The sequence below is a fragment of the Lemur catta genome, chromosome 13 (genome assembly GCF_020740605.2).
Source record: "Lemur catta isolate mLemCat1 chromosome 13, mLemCat1.pri, whole genome shotgun sequence".
NCBI classification, from domain to species: Eukaryota; Metazoa; Chordata; class Mammalia; order Primates; family Lemuridae; genus Lemur; species Lemur catta.
Window position 1 is genome coordinate 42,360,287 of NC_059140.1, and position 14,693 is coordinate 42,374,979.

The window sequence follows — 14,693 nt, forward strand, 5'->3', positions numbered from 1 at the left end:
CACCACTGTACTCCAGCCTGGGTGGCAGAGTGAGACCATGTTTTTGGAAAATAAACAAACAAACTGGATAATGATAGTAAATTAAATAATAGCTAATATTTATTGAGATCTTATAATTGTATAATAAATCTCATTTAATTCTAATAATTTTACAAAGCACGGAAGTACATATTAGTTATGTTTCTTTTTTCATTTACATTTTTAGTGGCTAAAATGAATTGAGAGTATCTTCACATCTAGTAATAATAATTTCTAAAAGTTTTTCACATTGAGCAATAATGATTTCTACAGAAGCAGAAACCAAATGATCACATATCTGGCCTATACTATATAAATATGTATGTTACACATAAACATTTATTAAACCAGGAAGGACAAAAAGTTTGCGGGAATGAAAAAAAAAATAGAACAAAAATAAAACACGAAATAGTCACTATATTATTCGAGTATTCAAGACCTTATCTAATGGATCTCAAATACAGTAAGAGCAAAATTTAATTGCTATATAGAAAATATCAATTAAATGATCTAAATGAAGTTAATATAGCTTGTCTTAAAGCTAGATTTTTAAAACATTATCTGGTAAAAATGTTCAACACTGTTTCTTTAACCCTTAATGTCACTGCCATGATGTTCTAAAAAAATGCTTTTAATAGTCATGCAGGATGACTTTTATTTTTTTATTAAAAAAATTTTTTTTTAAGACGGTGTCTTGCTCTCCCATCCAGGCTAGAATGCAGTGGCCTGATCATAGCTCATAGTAACTATAGTCGCATGCCACCATTGCTAGCTAATTTTTATTTTTTCAATTTTTTGTAGAGATGGGGTCTCACTAAGTCACCCAGGCTGGTCTCAAACTCCTGGCCTTAAGCAATCCTCCTGCCTTGGCCTTCCAGTGTTGAGCTTATACACACAAGCCAAGTGCCCAGCCTAGGATGACTTTTAATTCATAATAACTATATGCCATAAATCATACGGTAGTTTCTAGAATCTCTAAGGTACCATTTTGTTTAAGAGCTAATAATTTGGCCGGGCGCGGTGGCTCACGCCTGTAATCCTAGCACTCTGGGAGGCCGAGGCGGGAGGATTGCTCGAGGTCAGGAGTTCAAGACCAGCCTGAGCAAGAGCAAGACCCCGTCTCTACTAAAAAATAGAAAGAAATCATCAGGACAGCTAAAAATATATAGAAAAAATTAGCCGGGCATGGTGGCGCATGCCTGTAGTCCCAGCTACTCGGGAGGCTGAGGCAGAAGGATTGCTTAAGCCCAGGAGTTTGAGGTTGCTGTGAGCTAGGCTGATGCCATGGCACTCTAGCCTGGGCAACAGAGCAAGACTCGGCCTCCAAAAAAAAAAAAAAAAGAGCTAATAATTTGCTAAATGGCACATTAGGAGGTTGAAAAGGTAATCCATATAAATATCATAGAATTTTAATAACTTCCAAAATTAGCTGACATCTTATAAAATTCTAGTTGTATAACTTAAAAATAAAATGTTACTCCTATTGAAGGACCGAGTAAATATAATTCACATGACTTAAAAGGTATATGTAGTAGAGTGAATGGTGGCCCCACAAAAGATACGTTCATGATGTCCTTGTCTTAATTAACCCCTAAAACCTGTGAATATTTATTTGCAAAAAGGATCTTTACAGGTGTGATTAAGTTAATAAGCATTTTGAGATGAAGGGCTTTTCCTGCATTATCTGTGCGGGCCATAAATGCAATCAGATGTATACTTATAAGAGGCACACAAGGAGAAGGCCATGTAAAGTCAAAGGCAAAGACCGAAGTGATATGGTCACAAGCCAAGGAAGCCAAGCAGTGTTCTGGAGCCCCCGGAAGTTGGAAGAAGCAAGAAAAGGACTGCCCCTAGAGCCTTTGGAGGAGTAAAGTCATGCCAACACCTTTGTTTCAGATTTCTCGCCTCCAGAACTGTGAGAGAATATACTTCCGTTGTTTTAAGCCACCAAGTTTACTGTAATTTATCATGACAACCCTAGGAAATTAATACAGTACAGTTGTAAATTTTGTAGTTTTTAGTATGCATATTTGAGAACAAAAATGTACTTACTGCTGTTATGCAACATCATACAATTATGCTTTATATACTGTTTACTAGTAAGTACGACATAATGGTGTGGCAGAATGAACAACTGGGATGGGAACAAAGAGAACAGATGTCTAATTCTGGCTCTGCTCCTAATAACAGTATAATCTAACACAAGTCATATAACCTCCTTAGACTTGCTTCCTCATTTGCAAAATGAGTGGAATGTTTTCAGTAAGTATTTTCCTAAGTTTTTATGAACTTTTAAAGTGTTAAAAATAAATGAGGCACCGTATAAAAATCATAGGAATAAAAGTAAATAATACTAAAAAAGTAATAGTATATAGGGGGGCTAACTGAAATCTGCCAGAAGATTCATAGGATTGCATAAATTTATAAATGGTAATTATTAAATACTTATTGAGAGTTGGCAATATGTAAAATTCTCCATATAGTCATTAGCATTTACAAACACTCATGTAGCTTTAGTTATATGTCCAGAATTGTGCCAGGCTCCATGTTTTCTAACAGAAATGAAGCCTGAATGGTTGCTAAAAAATAAACTGCTACCTATTATGCAGGCATTAAAAAAGTTAATACATACAGAACAGTGCTAGGCATAGTAAGGGTTTAATAAATATTAACTCCATTATCTGGGATAAATCATATCTTTTCCTCTCCTAAGTATCTTCCACTCATAAAAAGGACCTCACAACTACAACAGCTAATGTTAAGAGGGTTTATGTAGTAACAAAATTTTAAAATGGTAACCATTTTTTGTTCCTCCAAAACATACACTTCCAATCAATCCTGTTTCCTTTTCACTGAAAGAACTTTTCATGATGACTGCGAGACTGAAGTATAATTTAGAAGCAGTCTCTAAAACTGGAAATAATGTTCATCTAAATATGCCTGCCAAGTTTAAAAATGTATTAGGAGTTAAATTGAAACATGTTGAAAATGACTCATTGTGGACCAGAATATACACTGTAGGAAATAAGAGCTCATTTACAAGTGGGAGAAATACACTCACACTTCATCTGTGGTAATTCTCTGGACTTTCCTTCCAGTAAACATCGTATTTTAAAATAATCGTGGAAAATATCTTACTCTTAACTTTAGTTTTTATGAGTTGATTTAGTTAGCTGGCATTCCAATTTTTCATACATCTTTTTTTGGATGTGGGTATATTTACCAAATGTAAATCTATGAAAATTTTCCCTGCAAAGCAACAGAGTAGCAGCCTACAAAGAAAGCTGTAAAACCACACACACACACACACACACATTCTCTCTCTCTCTCTCTCTCTCTCTCTGGTTCAGTTCACAAATATATTGACCAACTATGACTCTAGATTTCTAAGAAACATCCTAAAAAATGTGCACACATATAATATGCTTTCTTTCCTTCATCTACAAACATGATGTTATTGATAAGTCATCAGAATAGCATGTACCTGAGTTCTTTTTCTAGTAGTACTTACATATTTGTATTAATTCAGTCTACTCGTCCCCACTAGTGATCCAAAATTCACATTTGGGAGGCAGCTGGCTAGACTTAGAGAAGACTGTAGAACACCCCTTCCTCCCCAATATCCCCCCCAAAGATCTATAAGATAATGAACCTGAAACCTCAGTCTCACTACCAATATATTCTTTTTAAGCTAATTAATGAGCCACATACTTAAATATGTATCTATAATCATAACTTTAAGGTAGTCTTAAGCTAGATTCAAATAATAACTGTTCATGAATTAACATGATTCCAGTTTGTTTAAATTTTCTGAGTTTTGTTTCCTTGCTTTATCAGTTGTATATTGAACAGGAACTGTAGTAAACAATTCATTTAATTATCTGTTTAGCCTCCAACCCTCAAATCTAGAACTTTATCTAGATACTATTCCTACCCTGAAACCATGTTTTTAAAATGTGATCATTACCTCTGGCAACTGTTGAGCTGCCTGGGTGTGGACACGTGACCCAAAGTGGGACAATAAGCACTTTCCCTCTTAGAAATTTGACACAAAAATGCTCTTGAGAATATCTTTATTGCATATACATTGTCATTACAAATGGATTCTTAAGGTTCTGAATTATTTTAAAATAATCTTTAATAAACTATTTTAGAATAGTCCTAGATCCTGTATTATTTTTGCTTATCTTTTTAATTTTTACACATTCTGAGTCACTTAATGATGGGGAAAGAATATAGTTTTGTTTTTGATACAAATTGTATTTCTTTTCCTATATCTAGAGTGAGTTTGTCACATTTATAATTATTGTTAGAAAAGATATGTCCGATCTTCTTCTATCTTATGTTTTCTGTTTTTTGCTTCTTTGCTGTTTGCTTTATCTATCTTTTGTTATAAATTCTATGTTTGTTTTTTTTTCCTCTGTGGTAGTATGTAAAGTATACAGTCTGTTTGATTAAGGTTCATTTACTATTTTAAGTGAAATGCTTAAACATATATTTCTTGATAAAACTACTGATGCTCTCATGCAATCTGAGAAAATTATATATTATGTATTACCCATATTATATATACAAACACTATTTCCTCTTATCAACAATTCCCTAATATTAGTTGTAAGTTTCTACTATTTTGCCTCTACTTGTTAAATATTATTCTTATGTTATAATTTCTCCTTAACAATTATGATTACAGTATGGTTTTTTTGTTTTCGTTTTTTTTTTTTTTTGAGACAGAGTCTCGCTCTGTTGCCTGGGCTAGAGTGAGTGCCGTGGCGTCAGCCTAGCTCACAGCAACCTCAAACTCCTGGGCTCAAGCCATCCTCCTGCCTCAGTCCCCTGAGTAGCTGGGACTACAGGCATGCGCCACCATGCCCGGCTAATTTTTTCTATATATTTTTAGTTGTCCAGCTAATTTCTTTCTATTTTTTTTAAGTAGAGATGGGGTCTCACTCTTGCTCAGGCTGGTCTTGAACTCCTGAGCTCAAATGATGCGCCCGCCTCGGCCTCCCAGAGTGCTAGGATTATAGGTGCGAGCCACCGTGCCCGGCCCACTGCTAGTTTTTTTATACCTTGACACTTCACTTCATGAGTTCTTTGATTCTTTCTCTAGTGAGGTTACAATTTCAAGTTAGTTTTTCAGGAAGGCCATATGGATAATATGTTTTATGCATGAGTCCTCACATGACTGGTTCCTTCTCATCATTCAGTTTGCAAACCTCCCTGAATTACACTGTTTTATATCTTTCAAATAATTGCTACAATCTAAAATTTATTTTGATTGGTCATTTGTATATTTTCTGATTTATGCAAGTTCTATTAAGACAGAGAACCTTTCATCTTGTTAAACCTTCAATCCCAGTGTCTGGAAATGAACGGTACTTGGCATAAAGCAGGTGGTTAATAAATATTGCTGAATGAATAAAGTATAAAGTGGAGGAAAAACTTGAGCTCAAGATTCATTTTTTCCTTAGTGAATGACTTACTTACCCAGCCCAGATGCTTCTAATACTGTTCCTTTAACATTCATGTGTAATAACTTCACTTGGATTTACAACATTGCTATTTCCCATCCTCTCCCCAATACCTATTATGTGGTGAGCTTTTCTAAATTGCAGATTCCTATTTCAGAAAAAGTTTTCTTTCACTGGATCTCTAAATATTTTTTCCTTTTCCATTTTGTTGTTTTCTTCCCTTGATACACTAATTTTCTGATGTGTATATATGTTTTCTGTCATCCATGTCAATTACCTCTTCTCTAATTGATTTTATCACTTTATTCTTCTCTCTTTTCTCTGCTTTATAAACCTCTCCCCTCAAGTTATGAATTTGGTTTTCTGTACTCCCCCTCTCCCCCACCATTTCTCCTTCATTTCTTTTTAAGTTTTACACTATCACTTTCATAGGTAATTTCTCTCCTTATCAGTTCCCTCCATCTTATTCTATTGTCACATCTTTAGCTTCAATGATTCTGTGCTTTCTTAAATGTTCTTAGTTGTGAATAGGTTATAATCTAAAATCTTTTTAGATTCCTAGAATAAATCTTTCAAAATGTTTTCTTTTTCTTTTACAGCTTTTATATTACCCATCTCCCTCCATTAAAAAAAAAAAGTTTACTTATGTTCCACACTTGTCTTTGACTCCTCCACCCAATAACTTCTTAATGTTTGAATGAAGGCATTCTAGCCAGACCTGCCTTTTGACCCCCAAATAGCCTAAGTGAGATTTTTTTTTCAGTCCCCTTCCTGTTTAATGAGACATTACTGGGATTGTCCCATTTTCAAACGAACTAGAGGAGTAGGAAAAGTTTATCTGTTCAGCAGTTTCCCTGCTTAAAGAGAGAAGAAAGCTGTGCTTGTAAGAAGCTAGTCTGGAAGCTTATCTTTGTGTTTTCTCTTGATTTCTATATCTATGGTCATGTTTATGGGATTGGAAACTTATAAGTGTTGCTGCCTCTCAGATTTTATGTTTATTCCCCCCTTCTGGGAGAGTTGGCCACATTGGTGAAAAGTTTAGACTAAAAGTTTTATAATAACCCTTCAAAATTTAAACAACTCCCATTCAACACATGGGGTAGAAAGATTTTTTCCTCTTAATATTTATCTATTTTGCAGATACAAAGTTTGCTTTATTACAAACTCTGGTTGAGAATCTAAATCACAACACAAAGAAAGAAAAATAAGGTACAGCACGGTTAAATAGTTTTTCCTGTAGCCTAGCATTCCATGTAGATACATGGTAGAGTAATAGCTTAAAATTTCCAGCCTGAACTTCTTCACTTAAGGGCTGAGCTGTCCAATATAACAGGCTTTGGCCACAAGTAGCTATTTAAATTTAAATTGAAGTAAATAAAATTTCAAAATTTAGTTTCTCAGTTGCACTACTTGAACTTCAAGTGCCTAATAGCCGCATGTGGCTGGTGGCTATTCTGTTGGACAGACCACATACAGAATACACACAGAGTATCTCCACCCTTGCAGAAAGTTCTGTTGGAGAGTGCTACCTTAGGGGATGCAGTGGAATGCTTAAGAATTTCCTCAACAAGTGTGTAGATACTTGTAATCTATCCCACTGTACTACTCAGCTGAATTACAGAGTTCTCGCCTGCTATACCTTCTTTCTTTTTGTACTGGTTACACTGTACATGACTCATATTCCTTGAAATTTACTAGACCAAACTGGGGCCTTCCCTAGTTTCCAATGGAAATGAGTTTCTTCTCCATTTTGTTATTTTTGTCCATATAATATGGGCACGGAGAATGTCATAAAAATGCTATTACAGAATGTTTCTTTTAAAATATCAAAGGCATCAAAAGAAAAATCTTCATTTTTAGAAGTCTTCCATCAACTGAATATAGCATTTCAGTGTTCACTTAAAGACAAATTCCTATTTAAACCATAGGTCAGTCTTTCCTAGCCTATGATTTTTATGCAAAACACTAGCCTACAGTTATTCCTCTATTCATGGTTAGGAATGGGAGGAGAAATCTCAAAATGGGGTATGTGACAGGTACAAGGTACTTACTTTATTGAATTTATAACTGAATAAAGGTATGTTTAAAGTGTGAAATTTGAAAAGAACTACCCTTGTTATACACTGGATGCATTGGGAAGTCTAGGTTTAACCTATTTGATTTAACCAAAGACTAATTAAAAATCAAGTAAAACCCTAACAACATTTAATTATTAATAGTTATGTCCCTCTAAGTTGATCTACTAATCAACATCCTTTGGATGCTGATATTTAATCTGCTTTAAATTTACCACTTAACTATAACGTTATTTATTTCACATTTTTCATGTGTCTACAAAGGTATTTTTAATTTTGATAAAATGTTTTGCTTAAATTGGGATTTCTTCATAATTGGCATTCTCCTCCAGAGGTTCTAGTAAATACCTCAAAAAAACAAAAAAAGAGAAGTAAAAAATAGTTTGTTAAGACTTAATAGTTAACTAATGGTAGCTTCTGGTTTTCACCATTTCCTTTTCTAAATGCTCTCTCTCTGTTTAATAATCTGTTTTAGAATGTTCATGGTGGGCCGTATTCAAGTTTACTGGTATATAATTTTTGGAATCCTCCTTCTTGAATATTTCAGAGAATACGAAGGTTTGCTTGTTTCTACACTTCTGGCACTTGCTCTGATAACAATGCTATCAGATAGCCAACATTTTTCCTGTGGTCACTTCCTAAAGTTCTTTCAAATCTTAGGGTACGAAGGCATTTGCCTTAGAGAAGCTTACTTCTTCTTTGAGACTGTTGGTAAGGCAGGAAGGACACAGTGAGAGACAGCAATAACTAGCATTACTTCACAGTTTACAAAGTGTTTTCACAGCACCGTTGTAGCACAGTGCTTCCCAAAGACATATTTGAAGAAAGGATACATCAGTATCATTCGGGGAACTTTGTAAGAAGTGCAAATTCCTGGGTGCAAGGAGTGGAAGGAGGCAAACAAACATGTCTTCTAAAATAATCAAAATCTCTAGGTTACTAAAAATCTTCTAGATTTGGCAACCACGGGTGTAAGGAAGTGGGAAGTGAGCAACAGTCCTGGAGTACTCTCTTTCCCCATTCAAACTGCCTTTACAATGGAATGGAAGATTTTAAGTCAAAATCAATATAGAAAATTCTAGTGAATTAAAATTGATAAATATTTATTGAGAATCACTTGTATCAAGACACTGAATAAAGGCCTTCCTAGAGAAGCAGAAATGGGGAAGAGAAGTTTCTGACTTCAAAGAACCAATAAACTCACAGTTATAATACTAGAAAGCATAGAGAAGAGCCTATATTTCTAAGGGGAAATTTAGGATTCATGGAAAACGCGATTATTGAGTTCAGTATTAATAAAATAAGCATCTGTCTAATAGATAAAAGGTAGAATATGTGAGCAAGAAAAGAGAAAGATCATTCTTAGAAAAAAATACATAAAAAAGTGAAGAGAAAGAACTATATACATAAGGAACTGTAAGAGATCAATTTGTGTGGAGTATATGGGGGAGGGTCAAAAAGAAAGATCTGACTCTAGGAAGACAGGCAGAAAGTATTGTGAATGACCTTAAATGCTAAGATAAGCTGTGCAGTCTGTGCCATTCTGTTGAATGTCATGCTCAGAGTACTTAGTTACCCTCGAAAGATGAGTGATAAAAATAGAGGGGACTAAATTAAAAGCAGGAAGATAGTTCAGAGACTATTATGATAGTTCAGGCAAGAGAAAATAAAGGCTTGAGTAAAGCAATGGCACCTGAGATTAACAAGGGGAAAATGATTAGATATATTTAGAAATTAGAATCGACATGACGTAGGCTTAGCTTACGTGTCACAGAGGGCTTTCTTGACAACCCTATCATGGTATACCAGCCATTATGCTTCCTTACACAACCTAGTTCATAGCAATCATCAAAATATATAATTATAATATAGTAATTATATATTTAACTATTTATTTTCTGTCTCTCTCATAGGCCCTCAGCAGGGGCAATCCCCAGTTTATTTACTAAAGTATACTTTAGTATGCATTACCCTAACACCGTAACATAATGTCTGACACATAGTAGGTGCCAATAAATTATTAGTTGGTTGAATAAATGGGAAGATGGGTAAGGGAAAAAAAGTAGTTGTGAATCATCAGTTTTCTTGTTCAAGTGTCTGGGCAAATGATGATGTTAGAAAGCAAAACTGTGAGAAGAAGAACAGGTCTGGGCAAGAGGATTAACTGAGTAGGGAGAGATAGAGCAACTGACTGAGAGGTTATTGTACACAATTACATGACACCAGTCAAGAAGCAATGAGAAGCTGATCCAGGATGATGGCAACGGGAGTGAAGAGGATTTTAGAGATACTACAGGGGTAGAATGTATGAAATTTGACAAATGGCTAAACATAGGAGTAGGAAGACAGGATTATTATTCTGGAAATTCTAATAGAAGAGGCTTAAAAATGGTGGTACAATTTATAGAAGTGAAGTCTGTTGAAGCAGATTTTTGTTGTGTGAGGGGTGAATGTGGGAGAATATTGAGTTTGCTTCTGAAATAATGAGTTTAAAGTTCCAGAAAAACATCGAGATAAAAATGTCAGTCACACAGCTAGAAGTCTGAGTCTGTAAGACACACAAAAAGGTAGGGTTTGAGTTTTAAAATGTTGTTGGTCATTTCCTACAGTAACAGTTGAAGTTGAGTAGAAGATGAGATCCTAGAAGAATATACATAAAATTAAAAGAAAAAGGCCCAATGTCATGAAAACCAAATGGGAAAAAAGTAAAGAACTCTTCCAGATAAAGGTGACTCAAGAGGCATGATAACTAAAAGTAATGCATGATTCCGGACTGGATCCTGTACCAGCAAAAAAATTGTTATAAAAAGACATTATTGGGACAACTGACAAAAATGGATAAAAGTATTGCTACCAATGTTGCCTTGAATTTGAAAAGTATAATGCAGTTCTTTAAGAGAATATTCCTATCCTTAAGAAATATATTATGAAGGGGAAGATGTACATAATGCATTTAAGCTATTCTTAAATTATTCAGAAAAATATAGCTTGCATGTGTGTTGGGAAGGAAGGAAAGGGAGAGGGAAGGGGAGAGGGAAAGAGAGAAAGAGTATAAGAATGTTAAACAAATGTAGCACTCTTGTTAAAAAAGAGATGAATCTGGATAAAAGATACAGAGGAGCTCTTTGTACCATTCTTACAGCCTTTGTGCACATACGAAATTATTTTAAAAAGGAAGTTAAAAAAACAGACCAAGATAGAATGCTGGGGCACAGCCTTGATTTCATAAGGCGGTGGCTCACACCTGTAATCCCAGCACTTTGGGAGGCTGAGATGGGAGGACTACTTGAGGCCAGGGGTTCCAGACCAGCCTGGGGAACATAGTGAGACTTTGTCTCTATTTTTCTTCAAAAAGTGAATTCATCCCCAGAGAGTGATGGCCATTCAGTTATTTAGGATTAAGGAAAGATAAAGTTTCTATCAGTAGGCATGGAAACAGCATTTTACTACACTATTTTATTTATATGACAAAATATGCTGATAATTGTAGTCCATTTCTGCATAAAGATGTTCTGCCCCACAGAATTTCAGCTTAACAACAATGCTATCTATCATTAATTCTTCCAATACAGGATAAATATTTTCTGACACAGATACCAACCCCCCCAACCCAGTTCTTCTTTAAGAAAAAAGACGGACAGAAAGAAAACAATATTAAATTGCTCCGTGTGTGTATTTTGACTTGCTGCACAAAACTATTCAAGCTATGTTCTTTTGAAGTGAAGGAGAAGAGTCGTGTCACTTTAGGACCAGTACCCATCCACTTATACCCAACTCCACGCAATAAAATTATCCATCAACGGTTAAAGATTCCCTCAGCCATTGTTACTGGTGGGACAAAGGATTTCAGATCAGAACAATACCTAACAAGAAAATAGAAGACAGATGAGAGGTGGTATAAAATCCATACACTGTTTTCTGAATATGGGAGTTTCTTAACAGTTCCTCTAGAGCCTTATGTCCAGACTTAAAAAGAACAGACATTTTTCATCTTAGCACTACAATTCTTAAGGCTTTCATGTTCACTATATTACCACTATTTCTAAAGCCTTTACTGGGAAAGGAATAGAACCGCTTGTGGTAACTTAGGAAGTAATGAATCCAGCTTGAGATATAAATCTGTCTACATGAATAAATGTCAAATGGAGCAGCAGCTTAAAAGCCAAGAGAAAACTTTAGAAAAAAATAGGGCTAGATGATTTCAATAAAAACAAAGCAAATCTATGGGAAAATAGAAGATTGCAAAGAATAAGAGAAATCAAGTAACGAAGATAATTTTATAAACTCAGTAACTCATTAGAGTGGCCCATTAATGAGAACATTTTACAAATTATTACGGCAAAAACTTCAGATATTAATAAATTTCATTTAAAATATAACTTTATTGTAAATTTCTTCTTTCATAAACAGTAACAGTATACGATTGAGAATTAGGAATTTTTACATTCAAAAAATATGATGGGAATTATCTAACAATGAAAACTAAGAATATGGGTAAAATTATCATAGCTTTTTTATTAAGTAAAATAAAGTTTGAATATGATACTATAGTTTTTATTTCAACTCTCAATATCCTCATTCCATTAAGTTTATTTTGCAAATGACAAAAACATTTCCTTGTCTCCGTGTCTGTTGAATAAGGTAGCAACAGATTAAAAGACAGATAAAGATAAAAGTACATAGAAATATAAAAAGGCATGTTGAAACTGTTCTACTTTTGGGGATAAAGCACTGAATGGAAATTTAGGACAGCTGGTTTCTATATCAAGCTTTAAACTAGCTTGGAATGAAAGAAAAATCACTTACTCTACTCACCTGATCTCCTATGGCCTCTTATTTTGGTATTCCACTAGTAAAAAGTGAGGACAAAAATCCTACCATTACCAGAGAAGTTCTGGGGATTGAGAACATAATTTTAAGCAGTATTCATTTAAAAATATTTATAGATTGAAAATTATTTCAAAATATATAATATATTTTTAAAAACAAACCTGAACTGAAAAAAAGTTACTATTAAAATTACTTTTGAATTGCAAGTATAATTTAGATTCAAATGTAGGCTTCTCACGTAGTATCCCACAGATGTAACAGCGTATTCAACTTATTCTACTACTCACACAGACTGATTGAATTTTAAAATTTCCTCTTTTTGACAAAAAGAATCCTTAGAGTGCATGCAGACATCCAAAGCAACAGAACATGAGGTAATAACTGCTCATGATCATGAAAGTTGGGTATTTGTTACTTATTATTAAATTGTTGAGCTTGAATTAGGACATACGTGGGTCTTTTATATACCTGAGAAAAGTCATTTCCTTTGTAGAATTAAAGTCTTTGAGTAAAAAGCCTTTTTCATTCATGTTTGAAAATGGCACACTGATTCCTTTCATTTCTCTTTACAAGAACACAGGTTTTTAATCATAAAATAAAGCACCTGACAAAGAAAAACTTCTAACATAAATGAAAAAGATGAGATTAATTATACTTGACTAGGAATACAGGCATGTTGGAGGCTTGACTTAAGAATGATTCAGGGAAATCATGTTCCATGTAAAGATTAAAACACATTTGTTTATTCTGATTTTGATATACAGGAATCTGGAATCACATATTTAAATATTAAAAACTCAACCTCTAAAAAATAAAACACAAGAATATTTTTCCTTGGGTTTCACTATATACAAAAAATATATGTGATATTTCCAAAATAGGAGTTTAAACATATAGGCAATCTACACTCAAAGGAATTTCAGTGAATTTATATGTATTTTTATATATTTACATATACATTTTTCTATATGTAAAAATATATGTATACCCACACACATATATTCGGTGTCCTTTTCAAATAATAGTCTTAACCACTAGCTTTTTATTTAAAAAAAAAAACATGAAAAGTGAACTGCAGAAATCTTTTAAATAATACCTTAAAATTAGTTTGGGTTCACCATTCATTTCACATGGTAACTTAACTAGTGTATTAACTCTTTTAAGCTGTTGTCACAGATGTCAGGATCAAAAGAAACTTCAAACTCATCAAGCTATCCACTTGATATTTCAGTCCTTACCAGTACATTTCTACTCAATGCTTGGCCAGCTTATGCCTGAACACTTCCATCGACGGAGATTATATTAGATGCTAAGACATTCTGAAAAGCCCTATTTTAATCTTTACTCTTTCTTGTAATGGTTATCCAGTGGTCCCAGTTCTACTACTTTGGGTCCTGCCAAGTTAGAAAACTAGCTCTTTTATATGTGAATCCTCCAAATATTAGCTGACAACTATAATCTAGCACTAAAAGGACACTTGAATCTTTCTATAGTTTTGGGCATTTTCCTCTGAAGACTGTCTAGCTTAAAGGTTGAGTGCCCAGATCTCAGCATAATTCTATAGAGGTAAAGTAATTACTGACCATATTATACATGTAACTCCTATTACTACAGTATAATATCTCCATATTGAAACCTTCCAAGTCATTTCACATTTCACTTCTAAGCCCATAATCCCATCATATGTTTTCTGGACCCAGTGCATGATCTTACATTTATTTCCATTAAAATTCATTAAGCTCATTAGTACTGCGAGAAAAGATCTATTAGGTCCTCATTCCATCATTCAATTTGTTACTCTTCTGTTTTATATCAAATTTGCTAAATACATGGTTTTTATTTTTACTGAAATCACTGACAAAAATGGAGAAATATTGTACTACAGGGTATTACAGATGGCCATGATATCCTACCTCCTGACTATTAATGATTCTCTAAAAACACTGGATAAAGCCCTTCAAAAGTTACTAATCCATTTACCTAATCTTGAATTGTGCCCATATTTTCCCCATTTTGTTTAGAAGAATATCATGGAAAGTATTACCAAATAATTTGCACCTGAACTTCATTTCCATGCTTTACCCCTGTAATATATTTATTAAAGATGGAAATGTAGTTTGCTTTGATTTATTCTTAGGGAATCCATCCTAACTCTGGGTGATACTTGTTTTTTCCAATACCAGTCTTAAAAACCACTACAAGCATGGCTGCTTTTTTTTTTTTTTTTTTTTTTTAAGAGATGGAGTCTTGCTCTGTTACCCAGGCTGGAGGGCAGTAGCATGATCATAGCTCACTGCAG

At 34.1% G+C, this 14,693-nt stretch overlaps 1 protein-coding gene across 3 annotated transcripts in view; it reads right to left on the reverse strand.

Moving 5' to 3' along the window:
• The window catches only part of PIBF1 (progesterone immunomodulatory binding factor 1), a 189,059-nt gene that overhangs the window by 116,004 nt on the left and 58,362 nt on the right, over positions 1-14,693 (reverse strand). The gene's annotated exons all lie outside the window — the stretch shown is intronic.